This window comes from Cryptomeria japonica, chromosome 11, assembly GCF_030272615.1.
Source record: "Cryptomeria japonica chromosome 11, Sugi_1.0, whole genome shotgun sequence".
NCBI classification, from domain to species: domain Eukaryota; kingdom Viridiplantae; phylum Streptophyta; class Pinopsida; order Cupressales; family Cupressaceae; genus Cryptomeria; species Cryptomeria japonica.
In genome coordinates this window covers 199,952,200-199,974,943 of record NC_081415.1, presented here as the reverse complement: position 1 = coordinate 199,974,943, position 22,744 = coordinate 199,952,200, and positions in this window count along the sequence as shown.

Genomic DNA, 22,744 nt, shown 5'->3' with positions numbered 1-22,744 from the left:
ATCATTTATATATATTTTAATTATAAAATAATATTATTTAAAAAATAAATAATTTAAATAAATATTTTTTCTTATATTAAAAATATATCTAGTATTTATATTATATTAAAAATAAAATAAAACATAATTATATAATAAAGATAATTATTATACAAATTTTATATAAACTAAACATGTGTTATTATTTATCAATATCTGATTAAAAAGTTAAATAATAATACTATTTAAAATCAATTTTTTTATACATTATAAAATCATGAATTATTAAAATTAAAAAGTCTTAGTTTATTATTTATATTATATTTAATATATATATTATAATATAATAATTATTAAGAATTATAAATAAAATAAAATTTAAAAGATTATGAATATATAATTAACTATTTATGTATTTTATTTATTATTTATATATGTTATAATTAGAATATAATATTATATATAAATAAAACTAAACAAAAAAATATTTATAGATAATATTTTTTTTATTTACATTATAATAAAACATAATCATATTATAAATTTCCTGTAAACTAAATATATTATTCCAATTACTTTTTAAATTACATGTAATACATAAAGTATATAATAAATATAATATTGTATAGACGTAAAGTTAAACAAATATATATTTAAATATATATATTTTTGTTATCTTATATTTAAAATATACTTGATAAAAATTAAATCACAATTTTTTACATTTTGAACAAAAATTTGTAAAGATTTACTTTTGATATACAATATAATAATGATATTATATGACATATATTCACCATTTAATAATATAAACTCAATAATAATTTATTTAAAAATCAAAATAAATTTATAAAATACCAAATAAAAAAGTAATCCGATGGCAATATATTTTGTATGGGCAAATCAAAATAAGATGTGGATAAAAAGGGATGAGAAAATTAAATCCAATAGTTGGTCATGTGCACATTTCGAGGATTTCCCTTTGGTAAACTCCTCCATGTATGCGACATTACTAAACAAAGAAATATTATCCACTTTTTTATATAGTGAATGGAAAAGTAAAATAAAATTTTAATGGTTGGCCAAAATGTAAAATCGGCAAGACACTACGTGGAAGCGTCATTATTTCATTAAGAAAATTATTATATTATTATATTGTAATTAATATTAAATCATTATTATATTATGATATTATAACTAATAAAAAAATATTAAGATGATTATATCATTATGTTTTAATATATTCTTGTTATTATATTTTTTATATTTTTATTAAAATCTTTATAAAAATAAAAAATAAAAAATACCAAATTATTATTATGATATCAATATATTTTGTATTTCTATTAAACTCTTTACCAATACAAAAAAATTACTAATACTACATTATTATTATTATTATTATTATTATATAATCATATCATTATATTTTTATTTTATATTTCTCTTTAGACAAAAGTGGATTTTATGTAGGGACACTTTCAATCGCATAATAATGTTAGTTTTAATCTATTATTATACTACTATTATATTATATTTTATATATACTAGCATATTTCTATTTTAAAAAAATATGTAAAAGACATTAAAAAATATGATAACTCTTCATTATTTTATTTAAATAATAAATATATTAGTATATTTTAATTAATATTAAATTATTTTTATATTTTAATATTGTAATTAATCGTAAATTATTATTAAGATATTTATATTTTATTAAACTCTTTATGAAAAGAAAAGAAAACAGTTAAGACTAATTACTATTCTTATATTATTATATCATTATATTTTTATTTAATATCATTATCCTTCAAATAAAGTGGATTTTATGTACAAATGTTTTCAATCCCATATGCTTCTATTGTAATACGCCTTTTGACCTAAAAAGAAATATAGAAATATTTATGTTTTTTCTTGCATTTAAGTGGCACAAACATGTTAAATCAAATGATTCCGGGTTTAATTAACGAATGTTTTTGCATCCATATATGAGTGTAATATGCCTTTGACATAATTTATAACTAATTATGTTACATTACCATGGTCTATAAGATTTTCTCTGAAAAGCTTTGGATAAGATTAGGCATTGAGGATTTTGTCTCATATAAATAAAATTGTTGTAAAGATCAAGTAGAGAAATCTTAAACAAATTTGAAAAATAATTAATGTAATAAAATAAAATGATATATTAATTAAAAATGATTAATTACATTAACAATCTATAAGAAGTATAAGCTAACTAGTTACAAAATGCATATATTAAGTACTTATATTATAAAGAAAGAAATATTTTTTTAACTTAAATTTTAGGACAATTGATTAAATATACTTTGATAAATAAATATTCCAAGACTAAAAGGTGGATTAAAAGAGATTTTGTATCAAATGCTTGGAATTTAACTTAATAAAATAAGGTATTTAGCACTTTTGTTGATGTAGAATTCAGCTTAGCCATGTTTTCCAAATTGATTCGTCCTTGAAGCAGATAAATTGAGTAATTAGTCGACTACATTGGAATCAATAAGATACCATTTTTTGGTCTGGTCATTTTTGCAAATGTAGATTTTCCCAACATAGCTATGGAATCAATCCTAGAAGTGCAAATATAACCCTTCAATTTGATACCATTTTTTGGTTGGATCATTTTTGCAAATGTAGATTTTCCCAACATAGCCATAAGGGCAAATATAACCCTTCAATTTGAATATGATGTTTTTTTACTTTTATCTTTAAATCACCCCACTTTCTGAACTTGTATAAAGAATTGTGAGGTTGAGATTTTATGTGTGATGGGGATAGCATCTCCATTGTTTTAAACCCTATAAGGATCTCAAATCAAAGGCTTTTGACAACAATCAAAGAGAAGAAGCATGCCCTTGAACATTGAATGCAATGTTGATGTCAAACAAAAAACACTTTGATGTTCTTAATATGTAATATATATTTGATTATGCTCTCTCAATTGTAGGTTTTTAAACAATTTGGGGTTATTCTTTAAATACAACTCCAAGGGTGTAAGTGAGATATTTTATTGTTTAAATCAATTATCTTATGTACTCCAAAATGCCATAAATTGACACTATGTTTCTCTTTGATCACATTTTGTCTCATTGAACTCGGAGTACACAATTGACTAGCATTAAACATCTTGTGTTGATCTAAGTAATTAAATCATTTATTCATATCCATGCTTATCAGTTCATTGCATGCCTTCCATGCTTTTGCAAAACTATGATTAACCTCATACGATTGTTTCATTTTCTAAGATCCAACTGCCTCTACTCCCATTTATATTTACAAATTTTTAACAACTTTATTTGAGTTTCAATATAAAGTATAATTTTGCATAAGCTAACCCATCTCACATATCTTTGATTTAGCTTACCTTTGTCATGCAAATATTGCAATACATGATGATCAATGTGCAATACAAACTCCTTTGGCAACAAATAATGTCTCCACTTCTTTAATACTTGTTTTATGTCATAAAATTCTTGATAATAAATTGAATATATTTCCTTTGCATCATTCAAATTCACATTGAAACATGCTATTAGTCTTCTTGGCTCAACACTACCCTGATTGCATTTTTTATTGTGTCATAATTAACCCACGAGACCTAGTTAAAATTTGGAAATGCAAAACAATGGTTGTTCTATCACTTTCTTTGTTAGCAACTCAAAACTATTATCTACCCTTCATGTCACTTGAATTTTCTTTTAACTTCCCCAATTGTTTCAATTATTGGTGCACAAATACTATTGAAGATTTTGTTGAACCTTTTAGAGTAAATTGTCAAACCATGAAAATATCTTACCTCCCCAACATTCATTAGTGTAGGCCTTTTGATAATTGATCACTTCATCTAGATCTATTTTTAGTTATTTAATTGAAATCACAAATCCCAAGTATACCAACTTCTTTATGAAACTACATTTCTTCAAATTGATTAGTAATTAGTTTTCTCATAGCCTTTACAATATTGACATGACATGCTCTAGATGCCCTCCTCTGATCTTATTGGAAATTAAGATATCATTAATATAAACAATCACAAAATTATCCCAACATTTCTTTAATACCTCATTCATCAACCTTATAAATGTACTTAGTGTATTAGTCAACCCAAAGGAATAACCAACCACTCATTCAACCCTTCATTAGTCATAAATGGTGTCTTGCATTAATTTTCTTCTTCGATTCTTATTTGATGATAATTGTTCTTCAAATCAATCTTTCTAAAGCACTTCCCTTCACTCAAACAACCCACTATCATCCATTATTGGTAGAGAGAATTATACATGATTATGATCTTAGTAATTGCTCAAAAATTATTACACGTCTTTTCATCAACATTCTTCTTGGGTGCTTTTAATATAGTTCATGTATTTAAAATTCATTTGCTCAACCCTTTAGCTAAAAAATCTTGCATTTGGTGATTCAACTCCTCATTCTCATGTAGAACCTTATTTTGCAAACTTGCTTCTCAAAATTAGGTCCACATGATGATTAATACTAATGATAATACATCTAGCATATTGCCTGAGATAATATCTTTGTACTCTATAAGTAATTTTGATATTTTTTGTTACAATATCTTCTCATTAACTACAATGGTGACTGTTGTACTTGCAATTCTACATATCCTAGGAATCAATGCAAAACTTACATTCTTATGTCCCAAACTATCTAGGAACGTTCTCCTATCTACAAAAAAAAAATTAGCATTATTGCAAACTTGGTCCACTTTGTTTTTTAATGGAACCAACTTGTGTCTTCTACCATTATTTATTATAGTGTAGATATTTTCTCTTCCATCATGTGTAACACTCTTATCAAATTGCCATGGTATCCTCAATAACAAGTGACATACATCTATCAACATGATATCACATAAGACTCCACCATAACATGTTTCTATCTTAATCCTCACCAAATATTGCCTTTTCACCATCACCTTATGTTCCTTTTGTAACCAAGAAATCTTATATGGATTTGGATATTCTAAACTCTTTAATTTTAGCTTATCGACCATTTCTAGTTAGACACCAAATTATTAGGAATAACATTGTCAATAGAAAATTTAAAACACTTATCTCTTGATTTATATTTCATCTTGAACACATTCTTCATTTGCATTGGCTCTTCTTCACCATCACATATCAACAAAACTCTCCTCCTTTTGAGTGATTCCCCTTTTTTATTCATCTTTTAATTTACCGATCTACTAGGTTCTTCATCTATACATGTAGTTCTTGCATTACCTTGTGATCTCTTGCTTGTTTTCCTTTGACTTTGATGACAGTTAAATGTTCTATTACCTTTTCCATGTTTGAAAAAAGTACCTTGAAAAGATCTCATCATTTCTACCACATCTTTGTTTTCCTCCCTAATATACATCACTTTTGTCATTGCAATATGAATATACGGTCATTGTATCTATTATTTTGGTAGCAATTACCATCATCCCTTTCTTTATGGTAGGCATTACTTCTTTCACCTTCATTACAACAAATATTATTGCCATTGTGACCTATTTATTACTATTCTTTCTTTTATATATGGTTGTCTATTGTTTCATTGTGATGTCTCTCTAGAATCTTCCTCTATCTCTTTGTTGATTTCTCTATTCCAAATATTTTTATTAACTTCTCTTCTACCTTGATTGTAAATTATGCTTCCTCTATTCTTGTTATAAGATCACTAAGCTTAAAGTTCTCCCTGAATACTCCCTCTCAATCCTTTGATATATATTGGAACCTTTTCAATACTTAAATTACACTATGTATTTTCCTAATGATCATCTTGTAGAATTATTTATTATGCTTTTAAAGATTTTCTATATTTTTATCTTAGATCACATAATATTTTAAACAATTCTAATTTATAATCAACATGTATGAATTTCTTCTTTAGTTTCATAAGTATCATATCCCACTTTGTAATCTTTTATTTTATCTTCTTATTTCTTTATAATTGTACTTCTTTCCATCAAACATATCCTTTAAATTTTATTTTAGCAAATCCAACCCTTTGAAGATCTATAATTTCCTCATACTCAAAATATTAATGTACATTCTTTATCTTATCAATCAACTCTTTAAAATTAAAATCACTAGAATTATTAAAAATGTAAATTCTATGTCTCTTACCAATTTTTTATATAGTCTTCAACATTTTCACTTGACATGTTTCTTTCTCTTCTAGGTTTTCTAGGTCCTACTCAACAATTTACACATCTCTTTTTATACTCACATCTTCATCGCTTTCATCACCATCTCTAGGGTTTAGACCTATTTTCCTATCATCTTCTACAACATCCAATCAAAATTTTATTTCAAACATTTTGTTTGTCTTTTCAACTATTGGAGAAAACAAGATTACTTGTAGGATTAGTTCCATGAAAAATTTGCAAGATAAAGAAATACTATTATATTAACAAGTAAAAAAATAAAAACTCCTTGCATATAAAGTCAAGGATGAGGAGGTGAGAAAGTAGGATTAAAAGTTGGACTACCTCTCCAAGAGTGAAAGACATGTAGGACTTTTGGGACAAGTGTGGGAATACTTTTAGAGTTCATGTGATGTAATTAAAAAGTGAGATATTTCTCTTAAGTAAGCTTAAATTAGTGTGAATAAATTTACTAGGTACTAGATAAAAGTAAACTAGGAAGGTAATGTTTCTTTTCACATCAACATCACCCTTAAGTGATATTTAGGGAGAAAGATAAATACTAAAATATTCATGTACTATCCACATCTTTCATAATAAAGTAAAAATGAAAACCTATTGAAAAAAATATCTTCTCCAAAAGAAATAATGAGTAAACCTTTTGAAAGTATTTCCATTCAATATAGGAACACGAAGATGAAAAACTCCTAAACGTGTAGAAGTAGTAAAATTTTCTAAAAAGAATTAGTCTCTATTAGAATCAATGAACCACCAATGAATGTAGGTTTGAATAAAAGAGGAAGAAAACACTGCATGAATGACCTCAAGTACACTACTCAACCATGAATACATACATGACACAAAGGAAAAAGCTTTGTGTGAAGTTGAAGACACAATTGGCACTATGATGAAGGAGACATAAAAACACTTGCATGAGTGACTTGAAACACATTGTTAAAATGTGCACTTGGTGCTCTATACAAGCACCAAAAGCCTACAAATCTTGATCAACTAAAAATGTAGAAAGTTGTTTCGTTGAATCCAAGGAAGGACTAGCATAACCATGTGATGATACACCCCATGATGCTGACAAGGGAGATATATTGACAAATCAATTCAAGTGTGGAAAAAAAAGTGTGTAAAGGAATGTGAATTGCAACATTAGGTTTATTGATGTACAAGAAATGAATATATGCATGAGGTTAAAATTTTATTAATTATTTGTTATCTCATGATAGAAAAAATTAAGGCATTGTACAATCATCATATTGTTATAATATAGTGGGAGTACAAAAGAGACATAATATGATGTGCAAAATTCTCTACCATCGAACACAAATCACATAGACACTTTATCTTAGTGTGTTTCCAAATAATTTTAGTTTTATAAAAAAAATTATAAATGTCCGAAAAATAATGATTTGTGTTAATCTAATGAAGAGACCACAAGAAGACATAGATTATGTATATTGCAACCTTAAAATACAAAAAAGAACTAAGAAAATCAAACTCCAAAATTTTTTAAAAAATGATGTAAAATATTCACCTTAGGAAAAACTACAAAATTTGAGTATATTTTTACAATTTGAAAACCTAAATCAATCATTTATAACACACAACTTCACATCTATTTAGAAAATATGCTATCAAAGGCAAAAAAAAATTAGATGTACTATTAGATTTGTTTTTGTATCCTCCTAAACACACCAAAACAAATTTATTGCCCAAATATGAAGTGTTGTAAATGAAAATACAAGTTTAGGGCACTTTAGAATGCAACTGTGAGGTCAAATTTTCTCTACAATGCACTATTTAAAAGCAAGATCTAAAAACTATTGTAAATTAAATAATGAATGGGAATGAATTTGCAAGCTTGCTTTGGTACCATGATGGAGTAGTCAAGATCACTAAGGTGGGTGGTGGGCTAGTGAGATTGTTGGTGTAGGATGGCATAGAAGTTATGGTGGTGGGCAGTGGCAATAAATAGGATAGGCCATTGTGGTTTAGATGTGTTTAGTGTTAATGACCACGAAACTTGGTAGAGACAAGGAGGTATCTAGTTGTTGCATTTGGTGGTAGAAAATTAGTGGATAAAACCCTCTCATCTAACTATGTGCAATTTCACACAAGGATACCTATTATTTAGGTAGCTTCTACAATTTTGTTTTGATTGGATAATAGGTGGATTCCTTAGCGCCTAATGTTTGTAAATATGTGATGGTTCCTTTAGTGCCCATCACTTTTAATCTATTGTTTTTTTTATAATAATAACTATTGTGATTATCCTAAAAGATATAAAGTGAAACATATTGTATGTTGGATTCACATTGAATAAATATAAAGCGTAATTAGGTATTGTAGTTGTGTTAATTTATCACATTCAAAGGGAATTCTTAGCATTTTTTCCTATTATATTAAAAATAATATTTGTTGTATTGGACCTAATCTTATAATAAATTTAGACATTTGTGTTGATTGAAAATGAATTGAGTGAAAATCTCCTATCAAGGATATCATAGATAAGGGGATTGAACTACCCTTTTAAGAATTATCTACTTGGTGAAATATAGTTTGTAAATCATGTGTCTATAAGAAACTAGACTAGATAATACTTGGATGAAATTCAAGACCTTACCCACTCTCTTGGGAAATGAGAAATAATGTCCAATGAAGCGAGAGAATCTTTGTAGGCCTTGTTCTAATATAAATTTTTTGGTAGTTTTCATTACCGAGTTTCTCTCTTATAAATCTTAGATAGTTGCTTAGGTTAGTGCCTTTGAAGCTTGAAATGTCTCTTGTTAGTATATTTGGCCCTTAATCTGCATGGGAAAATTTAAAAGTTGGTCTTAAATTAAGTTTATCTTGAGAATTGATCAAGATATTTAATAGATTATGGTGGGGAGCTTCAATGCTAGAATTGGATCTTTTAGGAAGAGGTGGATTTGTGTACTAGGGAGATAACTAAAGCTTAATATCCTTTCTAACATATTCAAACTTATGGGATGTTAAACCACAAAGGGGTTGGTTCACCTAGACTAATAGAAGGAAAGGGATGGACAATATTATGGCAATTATTGTTAGATTCATGGCTTCCTCCCTTTGGTTACATTCTAATAATATAATTTTATTTGAGGATGTATGTGAGGCTAGCTCAAATCATTGGCCAATCTTAGTGATCCTAAATAAGGACAAGTTCCCTAGAGTAGTACCCTTTAGGTTAAAAAAATGTTATTGGACTATCAAGACTTGGATAGGATCATCTCTAATTTTTAAGTGGCTCACATTCCTTTCTCAAAACCAAAATGTCCATCTCCAATAGAAAGCGTAAAAATCTAAAACTCTATGTAAAGGAGTGACAGGCTCATTTTTAAAAATCTATTCCAAAGAACATATGATATAGAGAACAAATGGTAAATTCAAAGGAATATCCAAGATAATTAGGTTTATGGATCTCTAATGAAAAGGAAAAAGATGTTGCAAGAAAGCTTTATGTAATAACCCATCATACTTAACTCAACAAAATGCGACCTCTTTTTTTCTTTTTTTGTGTGTGTTTAATTTAATCATTGTGTTTGATTCAATCGCATACTCTGGGTATCCATCCATTTGGATTAGGCATTCATCCATCCGGGATGAGCATCTAACCATACGGGTTAGGCATCTGTCCATACGGGACATAAGATTTTATCTATCCAATATGGGATAGGCATCTACCCATATGGGGTAGGCATCTATCCAATCAGGATAGAAGGTGCTCTGGCCAGAGACTTAGACTCATTGGGACCATTCGGGTCTTGAGCCACTCACTAAGTACTACACTCTTCTAATAGGAGTGCACCGAGGTCGCCATCCTTAGGAGTAATTAAATAACATAATACAAGCTTGAATTCTGCCTCAGAATTTGGCTTAAAGCCTCGGAAAGTCAAGCGAATCCATACGAGATTCCTTCCAAGTATGGAATGAATTACTTTTTCCTTTATATTATACTTATCTTTCAAATTAGGATTCTACTCAATCCTTCTTTTTACCAAGCCTAGACCCCACCCATAAATGCCTGAGTACTAGGGACAACTCTGTCCCAAGACTGCCTACATACCCGTTTCGGCACGGGATCAAGGCATAAAGTATGTAGTTCTATTTTCTACTCTATGGTTTGATGTAAACTGATTAGTGGGTACGCAACCCTTTATAGGGTCAATGTCCCAGATAGTTTCTCTGCGGTTGCTACCCACGGTGGTAGCACTTAAGCAAAGGCTCAAGGTGGCCTATTGCTTGTGGCCTAAAACAACTAGATCTTAATACCTATCATAAGCGTCACCCTTGACCAATTGTCAATTGACAACAATTCTTCGAGATTAAAACAATTTCATAAAAGCATTTCACTCAAACAACCTTAAGGGGGTTTACTATGGTTTAACTCAGCAGATGAAAAATCATTTAAAGATTATCTTATTAGATTATCGATCCAAGGGGGATTACCCACCCCTTGGATTTTAACTTCCAAGTGTCCCTTATTACTCCCCGACGATTTATAGGGACAATGCCACAGAGGTCGTTGATGCAGCTTTATTAGGCGTTAAGTGCAGTAGTTCAATACGACGGCATTACCCGTAAGCATGACCCAAAGGCACTGTATATACTGAACGCTGCTAGGTTTTGGTTTTCCAACTTCCTTTATTTAATTTTCTTAACTAAGAAACTTATGAAAACATCATGCTTGAAAACGATTATGTCTTGAACATGCAAAATTAGACATTGCAAACTTAATTAATTGAAATGACTACTTGATGAACTACGTGGAATAAAAACCATAACTAAAATTATTTATTATTCAAAACTTGAAATATAACTTGCATAATAATGACAATTATGAAACTTTCATATTAATAATTAAACGTGTAACTTGCATGAAGACGAAGATAATGTAACTTGTCATTAATAAATGCAGATAAGTTGTGAGTAATTCACATGAAGCAAGGATAGTGAAAGTTACATGCAAGTTAAACAATGTGTTAATTTCTACCAAGAGGATATTCACTTATAAAGTCACTAGCCCCAAATATAGCAATTAGCTTAGACATTTGGTTCAAATCATATTCATATGAAGTAATTGTTTTTAATGAGTCCATAATGCCAACTAAGTGGCCCAATGAATTTTAAGTAGCTTTTATAGAATTCTAATTATAAAATTTTTAATACAATCTAATTTACAATTAGAAAATTACTAAATAAAAAAAAAAATTAATTATTACAATTTACAAATAGAAAATTTGCTAAAACAAGTTAATTATTACAATTTTAATTTACAAATAGAAAATTGCTAAAAAATATATTAATTATTATAAATTTTACTAAGGATGGTAATTTTCTAAAATTACCTAAGTTAAAATTTTTACTAAACTAAAATTTGGAAGAAAAAAAAATTTAACATTGTCCAAATCGCCACGAATTAAATTATAGTAGCATTTTTTTTTTAATAAAGAAAGGGGAGGCAAGTGGGAGTGGGACCCACGGGTCCCATCACCACTGCAGGTCTGCAGAAGCAGGCCCGCAGTGATTAGGGGACCCCGTGGTCCCCTCCACTACCCTGCGGCCACTGTCGTGACAGTGACCGTAGGGGAAGTGGAGGGTACCACTTCCCCAGCGGTTACCATAACCACCTCCACTACCCTGCATGTCGCCCGATACCCATTCGGAATAAATTCCGAAGGACGTGATTTTTATATTGAAATCGCTTGCAATATTTAATATTCATTTTTGTATGAAATAAATTATATATATATATAGTTTACATTTCCAGATTTTAATGGTATATGAAAATAAGAAAAAGAATTTCACATGAATGAAATGAAATAGAGAGATATGCTTCAGAAATAAAATAGATAATTAAGTTATCACAGAAATTGTTTTAAATTGATTTCACAGGAAATGAAAATAGAGAGATTTGCTTCAGCAAATAAAACAAATAATTAGAAATTGATTTCACAGGAAAAGAAAACAGAGAGATTTGCTTCAGCAAATAAAATAGATAATTAGAAATTGATTTCACAGGAAAAGAAAATAGAGAGATTTGCTTCCGCAAATAAAACAGATAATTAGAAATTGATTTCACAGGAAAAGAAAATAGAGAGATTTGCTTCAGCAAATAAAATAGATAATTAGATTATCATAGAGATGGGTAAATACTTTGAATTGATTTCACATAATCAGGAATTTAATATTCACATAGAGATTTATACCTTAATTTCAACTAATATTCACAGAGAGAAATATATAACCAGATATATATGAAATAAAAATATTAATGTAAACAAATGAGAATAAGGATTTATTCACAGGAATGAATAACACAGAGGATTATTCACATAGAGATTTATATCTTATTATCAGGCATTTTCTGTCTATAGGGAAATAAGATTTTAATGTAAGAAAAGAATTACATTTTAAATTTCCAATCCAGTAATGAATTTGAGAGAAGAAAAGCAAGAATTGATATTTTCTAAAGAAAATTAAACAAATAATAAAGCTATCTTTCACATGCAAGCAAGATCTGATATTTCTTCTCTAAGGAAAAAAAAAATTAAACAAATAAACAAGCTATCTTTTCAATAGTATCCCTAAAGAAGGATTTACCACAAAAGAAAATTTTATAAAGGAAGATCTAGAAGCTATATTTTGGATAATACCATTTTCTCATATGGGAATGTGAAATAACAAGAAGAGAACCTGGCTTATTGAGGTTCGATGTTGAATCCTCTCCAACCTTCTAGCTATCCTCCTTAGATCCTTCCTTGCCACTTGAGAGAAATATTTCAAACAATAACTTAAAAATCCTGCAACGAAAATGAGACTACCAAGAAGATCCTACTACTAAAAACTTGGGAAATTTTCTTCAAAACATAATCAACTCCCTTCTTTGAAACTTGGATACAATTTTATAAGAAAAATCCCTCAATTCCACTATCTAGAGAATTTAATTAAAAAAGAGATTCTTTTCCAATATTGGACTCATGCAATTTGATTAAAAACTTAGTCGGGGAGTTACATGCAAGGTGGTGGAGATTCCTCTAGAAGCTTCTAATTCCTCCTACAACATGTGCCATAATTGGGAGTGGGAAAATAAATAAATAAAAATAAAAATAATGCCTTTGAATTATACTCTCCAAGTGTGTGTGTGTGTGTGTGTGTGTGTGTGTTTATTATCATTTTTATTCTTTTATAACATTTATTCAATCATTTTTAATAGCTTAACCAAAAAACTTAATAGAATTGCATCAAATCAAAAAGTGATAAAGGAGGGTTGTGACACTTTACAATATCTACAATGCAAAGAAATATTCTTGAAGCAAAAATCTAGAATTGAATTACTAAAATAAGGGGATCTAGTAACACCAAGTTTTTTCACTTTTCTTTGAAGTCAAGATTTAGACAACTTAACATCTTTCTCTAATAAACTAGATTAAACTTAACTTTGATAGCGCATTTTAAAAATAACCCAAAATTATCTATTAAGCTAATTTATGTATAACTTTGATTTATTGTGAATACCAAGATACATAGTTTATAAATATCAATTCAAATAACATTGTAAAAGTGAACATTTCACTTCTTAAATGTAAATTGGAAGCACAATCTCATTGAAGATGATTTCATGCTTTCTTACAATACTTCTCATTAATACCTCCAAACATCCTTTTGGAAGCCACGACTCTTCTTGGCAACTTTGACAATACTAAGCTTTCTCACACTTAAAAGGGGAGGTAACAAGGCCATAGTATGGATAGCCAATCTTAGTTTAAATGAAAGTTTCATTCTTTGCATATCTTTAAATTATGTGATAAATTATGAGGCACATTTTTACGAATTGCTAAAACTCATTAAGGAAGTTCTAACACCAACATTTTAGTTTCCTATGTGGACAAGCATATAGAATGTTGATTCAAGTCATTCTTTTTGTCTTTTAGGGAGAATGAGGTTGGACAGTAATTCTTTACTTCTCTTGCTTGGCTTAGAGGTAATACTAATTTCTTTTGGAAACTTCTTCATCATCATATGCTCTTGGTTATATTCATTTGTTGGTTTGTGGATAAAACTAGTTTTTATTTGTAGTTTTATCTTCTTCATGTCAACATATCACTCTTATAGAATTCTTTAAATGTGAAGAAAGGTGGCTATAGTAGCAATTGGTTCTAAAGATAATATTTTTGCTACTTTGTTCACCATCTATCTTCTCAAGCATTTCTTCGTCTTAAAGCTTTTAAATATACCAATCATTTTAATTTGTTTTCAGCAGTGATCGTTGGTTATATTTTGGACCCACAATGATGTACATTCTTTTGTCTAATATGGGCTTTAGTGTGTGGTTTACATGCTTTGTTTTACTTCTTATTAGGTTGATTGTTAGTATAATATTTAGAAATATTTAGAATTTTTTTCATAGTATCACACTCTTCATAATTCTTATGGGGTTTACACAATGTAGTAGTTTCATAGTTTCTATGAGGATGTGACCGTTAACAAATCATGTATGAAGCTTTTGGCCTTCTTGTTTATCTTCCTCAATCAATTGATATCAATCTTAATCATGGATTTGTTACTATTGGTATGTTAAGTGAGTATGAAGGTATGGTTAATCTGGTTAAGGGTAGATTTAATAATTATTTATAGCAAAATGTTGAAGATGGGGTGTTTTTTCTTCACCTCATAACTCTAAAGAAAAAATATATGTCATTTGGGTGTATCATCCATTATCAAAGAAGTCTTATGAATCTTGGTCAAATGATAAATAACATGAATATTGATCCCTCTCAATTTATATCCATGAACCGAAATCATTAAGAGCATCTTTATAATCTTTTGCTCATTCTTCAAATTTTGTTAAAAATCATGTTTACCCAAGTTTAAGAAACTACTATAGAGAAGTTTTATTTTCAAGTGTTAACGTCCTCCATGTTAGAGGCATGATAATGTTATCTTCTAATTTCTTACAAGGCACGATAGATAATGTGATATTTTAAAAGACCAAGTTGCTTCTAAAGCTTCTACTACAAAACCAATTTGAAAGATATGAAAAGTATTTATAATAGCCTACATATTTTAATCTAGAAAATTTGTATCTATTTGACTTTTTTCGACCGAATATTTTAAGAACAATAATCAACCTCTTAGACAATGATTTGAATAATATACTTTCTTATATTATCACCTCACCAAACTATATAAATAAAAAATAAATAAACAATTCCAAAAGAAAAAGTTGTAAACAACCAAACATCTTTTTGATAAGACATATACATCATTTTATAACATGTTCAAAAGTCATCTCATCCTCTAAATGTCTCCTCTTAAAAAGGACATCTTGTAAGAAAAATACAAAATGTTGAAATTAATTCATATAATAAAACAAGGAAGAAGCATTCAAATTTCAATAGATGTGACTACTAAAAGTTTGTATTGTTTAAATTTCTCTCTTTCCTAGAAACTTCCAAACTTAAAAAGAAACCAATAATGGAGAAAATTTAATGTGTCTGACACACAAGGCGGCCCCATTTTCACTTAATACAAAACATTACATGTCCTATCCTTAGATGTTACATCACTTCACAAGCTATTTTAGTAGTTGAAGTTGTAAATAATTCCTAGGGATAGAAAAATTCCAAGTAGAACCCTAATCAATTATTATTTCTATCACATATTTGACAATTCACCTACATTTCTATAGATTATGATATTTTATCTTTGGCTTATTCTAACAAAGATTTGTAATATTCTTAAATGGTGAAAATAGGAAAGGCAAATCTTGGAATTTTAAAAGAGAATGTGTAAGCATGGTGATGTGGATACAATGATCTTATATCAAGTTACTTAAGAATCAAAGGTGTGTAGGAAAATAAATAACTCAATCAATGAATTAATATATTGATTATAGTGTAAAATAAGTATTACATAAGAATTGTTTGTAATAGAAATAAGATATTTGAAAATCAAAAGTGTGTAAAAAAATAAATAATCCAATTCATATATTCATGATGAATCAATGATATTGATTATAGTGTAAAATAAGTATTACATAAGAGTTGTTTGTAATAGAAATAAGATATTTTAAAATCAAAAGTGTGTAAGAAAATAAATAATTCAATTCATATATTCATGATGAATCAATGATATCGATTATAGTGTAAAATAAGTATTACATAAGAGTTGTTTGTAATAGAAATAAGATACTTAAAAATCAAAAGTGTGTAGGAAAATAAATAATCTAATTCATATATTCACGATGAATTAATGATATTGATTAGAGTGTAAAATAAGTGTTATATGCTAGTTTGTTTTAATTTATTGTTATAAATTTATTTTGTTGTGAATGAAATATATTTAGTTTTTTTTTGTATATATGTGGTTGTTGTTATTTTATAGTTTAGAATTTTTATAAATAAATTTTAATTTTGAAAACATAATTACAAAGTTAAAAATACAAACATATTAAAAACTTTGTAAAATATATGATTCAAATAATATAAAAATACCCAAACAAACATTAAAATCCCAAAGAAAAGAACTACTAGAGGTTATGATGGTACAAGGAGAGGTTATGATGGTACATGATTCATTTGGATTCCAATTTAGGTTGATGTAGTACTACATAACACATAACACATTATTTGGACTGTTGCAGGATCACATTGCAACCTACATTCAATTGTTGCAAGTAATCAATCTTTCTTTAATCTGTCTAATTTTGAGAAAAGCTATGCCTCTTCAAACTTTTCTTTATTGTTGTAAATATGTTTTCTCAACCTTTGTTTGTGTGTTTAATCTCGAGAAAAGTCATGTCTATTTTCTCTTTTCTCGCTTCATGCTTTCTTAACCTTTGTTTGTCTGTTTAATTTGGAGAAAAGTCATGCCTATTTAATCTTTTCTTACTTCATGTCTTTTAAAATATATTAGGTGTAGTTTATAATTATATTTTTGATATCTAAATCATTCTTATAACTACATATATATTTTTGACATTTTTTAATAAAGTTATTAAATAACATTATACATCTTGTAAAAAAATAAAAAAATAAAAATTTAAAAATATAAATACAAAATTAAAAAAACAAACGCATTGAAAACTTTGTAAAATATATTATTTAAATAAAATAAAAATACCTAAACAAAGTTGTGAACAACTAAACATCCTTTACATCATTTTATAGTTAGGCTTGAAAATGACTCTCAAAAGTCGTCTCATCTCAAATAACATATTTAATTTAAAACTTCCTAAGTTGCTATTTAACATATTTTAATCATGCAATTAAAATAGGGGAGGAAAACATCTAAGGACTCTCATCTATTATTATATATTTGATCATTCACCTGTTCTCTATAAATTATGATACTTTATTATTGACTTTATGTTACAAAGACTTTAATGATTTTTATTAGATTTGTAATGTTTTTAAATGGTGAAGAACTTGTATTCAAGAGTGGGGAGAACATCTTGGAATTATAAAAGATAGGAATGATAGTGTTTGAATTTGATATTATAAGTTATGTAAGAATCAAAAGTTAGCTGGAAAACTCAACTGATTTATCTGTTTGATTATAATCATTAATCCAATCCTATTACACACAAACTCAACCTAACTATCTAACCCAATCATGATCCACTTAAATATAGAAATTAAAATCAACTAGTTAGGTAACCAACCCCATCTTAGACTTTGGCCGTAGGTGAACTTTGCACAAATATTCAAAATTTGGTGTTATGCTTATATATAAAAGGTAATTGTTGCATCCATTCTAATCGTCTAAGTAAGAAGGTCATACATCACAGCATGACATAAAAATATCACAAAATATATTCATTCACATCTAGATTTAATCAAGCAAGGAATATAATATATTTGATCATTGCTCAGTCTAGCACATGTGAATCATTCAATAATCATTCTAGAATCTCCATACATAGTTAAAGTTCGTTGTATGTCAAGGTAGTCTAGATACCGCCAACTTGACAAGAAACCTTAAGAGCTATGAAGGTGACTTGGCATAAATCATGGAAGCATATTATTATTCGCATCCATACATAGGATGGTCTGGTATATTTTCATATTCCAAGGCATGTCAACTTCACTATATTCATCAATTAACACTCGATCCTTGATTATAGAGCTAAGTATTCTCTCTCCCCATTAACTCTATTTGTGACATGAACATTCGTACTCTCTAATATTATCTAATATAATCCATTGTATTTACATCCCACATTATTTCCCTAAGTTAATTTATGCTTAATTGTGTTTATATTTTTTTTCAAGTTTTTAAAATAAATTTAATATAAAGAAAAAACTAGTTCAAATAGCTATCAAATTTTTAAATAAACATAAATGAACATAAAAAATTAATTATTTTTATTTATAAAGACTTGTATAATATATATTAGCATGCCTAGCTAAGAATTTGTTCTTCTCACATAGATACATGTAGATTACATGTGATGATCGTTGACCCTTAAAGTGGTCATAACGAAACAATGTCTCATTTCTTTTTGAAATAATATAATATATTTTATGAGAAAAACAAATTGAAACTATCAAATAATTTCACCTAGATTTCTATAGATTATGATATTTTATCTTTGGCTTACCCTAACAAAGATTTGCAATGTTCTTAAATGGTGAAAACCTTACTTTTTAAATGGGGAAGGGAAATCTTGGAATTTTAAAAGAGAATGTGTAAGCATGGTGATGTGGATACAATGATCTTAAATATAAGTTACTTAAGACTCAAAGGTGTGTAGGAAAATGAATAACTCAATCAATGAATTGATGATATTGATTATTGTGTAAAATAAGTATTGCATAAGGGTTGTTTGAAATAGAAATAAGATACTTAAAAATCAAAAGTATGTAGGAAAATAAATAATCCAATTCATATATTCACGATGAATTAATGATATTGATTAGAGTGTAAAATAAGTGTTATATAGTAGTTTGTTTTAATTTAATGTTATAAAAAAAATTTGTTGTATGAATGAAATATATTTAGTTTTTTCTGTATATATGTGGTCATTGGTTATTTTATAGTTTAGAATTTTTATAAATAAATTTTAATTTTAAAAACATAATTACAAAGTTAAAAATACAAACATATTAAAAACTTTGTAAAATAGATGATTCAAATAAAATAAAAATACCTAAACAAACATTAAAATCTCAAAGAAAAGAACTACGAGAGGTTATGATGTCAAGGGATCATTTGGATTCTGATTTAGGTTGATGTAGTGCTACATAACACATTATTTGGATTGCAATTACAAGAGTCTAGCGAGTTGCTATATGCAGGATCACATTGCAACCTACATTCAATTGTTACAAGTAATCAATCTTTCTTTAATCTGTCTAATTTGGAGAAAAGCTATGCCTCTTTAAACTTTTCTTTATTATTTTATATATGTTTTCTCAACTTTTGTTTGTGTGTTTAATCTGAAGAAAAGCCATGTCTATTTACTCTTTTCTCGTTTCATACTTTCTTAACCTTTGTTTATCTGTTTAATTTGGAAAAAAGTCGTGCCTATTTAATATTTTCTTACTTCATGTCATTTAAAATCTATGTGTTGTAGTTTATAATTATATTTTTAATATCTAAATCATTCTTATAACTACATATATACTTTTGACATTTTTTAATCTAGTTATTAAGTAACATTATACAACTTATAAAAAACAATTTAAAAATATAAATACAAAATTAGAAAAACAAACACATTAAAAACTTTGTAAAATATATTATTTAAATAAAATAAAAATACCTAAACAAACATTAAAACAAAGTTGTGAACAACTAAACATCATTTACATCATTTTATAGTTAGGCTTGAAAATGACTCTCAAAAGTCGTCTCATCTCAAACAACATATTTAATTTAAAACTTCCTTAGTTGCTATTTAACATATTTTAATCATGCAATTGAAATAGGGGGAGGAAAACATCTAAGGAGGACTCTCATCTATTATTATATATTTGATCATTCACCCGTTCTCTATAAATTATGATAATTTATTATTGGCTTTATGTTACAAAGACTTTAATGTTTTTTATTAGATTTGTAATGTTTTTAAATGGTGAAGAACTTTTTTTCAAGAGTGGGGAGAACATCTTGGAATTATAAAAGAGATAGGAATGATAGTGTTTGAATTGGTATCATAAGTTTGGAAAATAAATAATTAAACTGAGATGGGTTGATAGTATTGATAAAAATAGTGTAAAAATAATTTTTGTTTTGTTTTTGATAATCTAGTGGTATCCCCAACCTTACGGTTTTTGCAACTCTGTTCAATGACCTCAACCACCTTTGTTTTGGGCTTACTTTTTGTGTCAGGTTTTGGGGGACGGAGGGGGTGAGCGAAGGCGAGACTAGTCCACTGGAGCTGCAAGTCGAGGCTCAAACGTGGCGTGCAGCAGGGTAAACCCGACCGGAGTGAATCGAACCTTGAACCTACATGGGACAAACCCAGTGTAAAAATAATGTTGATTATGGTTAATAATTGTTTTTAATTTATAACTGTAATTTGTTTAATTTTGTAATGTAAGAAAATGTATTCTTAATTTTTTTTATTTAGTTTTGTATTAATTTAAAATAATGTCTTAATGTATTAATATAATTATAAACAGTATAATTTTGTGTAGTTAGATTTTCATACTTAATCTTGCTTACATTTAATCTTATGTCTATTGCTTACTCTTATGTTGATGTACATGTAATTCTGATTCAACTGATTTATTCATTTGATTATAATCATTAATCCAATCCTATTAGACACAAACTCAACCTAACTATCTAACCCAATCATGATCCACTTAAATATAGAAATTAAAATCAACTAGTTAGGTGACCAACCCCATCTTAGACTTTGGTCGTAGGTGAACTTGGCACAAATATTCAAAATTTGGTGTTATGCTTATATATAAAAGGTAATCATTGCATCCATTCTAATCGTCTAAGAAAGGTCATACATCACAGCATGACATCAAAATATCACCAAATATATTCATTCACATCTAGATTTAATCAAGCAAGGAATCTACTATATTTGATCATTGCTCATTCTAGCACATGTGAATCATTCAATAATCATTCTAGAATCTCCATACATATTTAAAGTTTGTTGTATGTCAAGGTAGTCTAAATACCACCAACTTGACAAGAAACCTTACGAGCTATGAAGGTGACTTGGCATAAGTCATGGAAGCATATTATTATTCTCATCCATACATAGGATGGTCTGGTATATTTTCATATTCCAAGGCATGTCAACTTCACTATATTCATCAATTAACACTTCATCCTTGATTATAGAGCTAAGTATTCTCTCTCCCCATTAACTCTATTTGTGGCATGAACATTCTTACTCTCTAATATTATCTAATATAATTCATTGTATTTACATCCCACATTATTTCCTTAAGTTAATTTATGCTTAATTGTGTTTATATTTTTTTTCAAGTCTTTAAAATAAATTTAATATAAAGAAAAAACTAGTTCAAATAGTTGTCATATTTTTAAATAAACATAAATGAACATAAAAAATTAATTATTTTTATTTATAAGGACTTGTATAATATATATTAGCATGCCTAGCTAAAAATTTGTTCCTCTCACATAGATACATGTAGATTACATGTGATGATCGTTGACCCTTAAAGTGATCATAATGAAACAATGTCTCATTTCTTTTTGAAATAATATAATATATTTGATGAGAAAAACAAATTGAAACTATCAAATAATTTCACCTAGATTTTCATAGATTATGATATTTTATCTTTGGCTTACCCTAACAAAGATTTGCAATGTTCTTAAATGGTGAAAACCTTGCTTTTTAAATGGGGAAGGGAAATCTTGGAATTTTAAAAGAGAATGTGTAAGCATGGTGATGTGGATACAATGATCTTATATAAGTTACTTAAGACTCGAAGGTGTGTAGGGAAATGAATAACTCAATCAATGAATTAATGATATTGATTATTGTGTAAAATTAGTATTGCATAAGGGTTGTTTGTAATAGAAATAAGATACTTAAAAATCAAAAGTGTGTAGGAAAATAAATAATCCAATTCATATATTCATGATGAATTAATGATATTGATTAGAGTGTAAAATAAGTGTTATATAGTAGTTTGTTTTAATTTATTGTTATAAATTTATTTTGTCGTATGAATGAAATATATTTAGTTTTTTCTGTATATATGTGGTTGTTGGTTATTTTATAGTTTAGAATTTTTATAAATAAATTTTAATTTTAAAAACATAATTACAAAGTTAAAAATACAAACATATTAAAAACTTTGTAAAATATATGATTCAAATAAAATAAAAATACCTAAACAAACATTAAAATCCCAAAGAAAAGAACTATGAGAGGTTATGATGGTACATGGAGAGAATGCCAATGGATCATTTGGATTTGGATTTAGGTTGATGTATTATTACATAACACATTATTTGGATTGTAATTACAAGAGTCTAGCGAGTTGTTATCCGCAGGATCACATTGCAACCTACATTCAATTGTTACAAGTAATCAATCTTTCTTTAATCTGT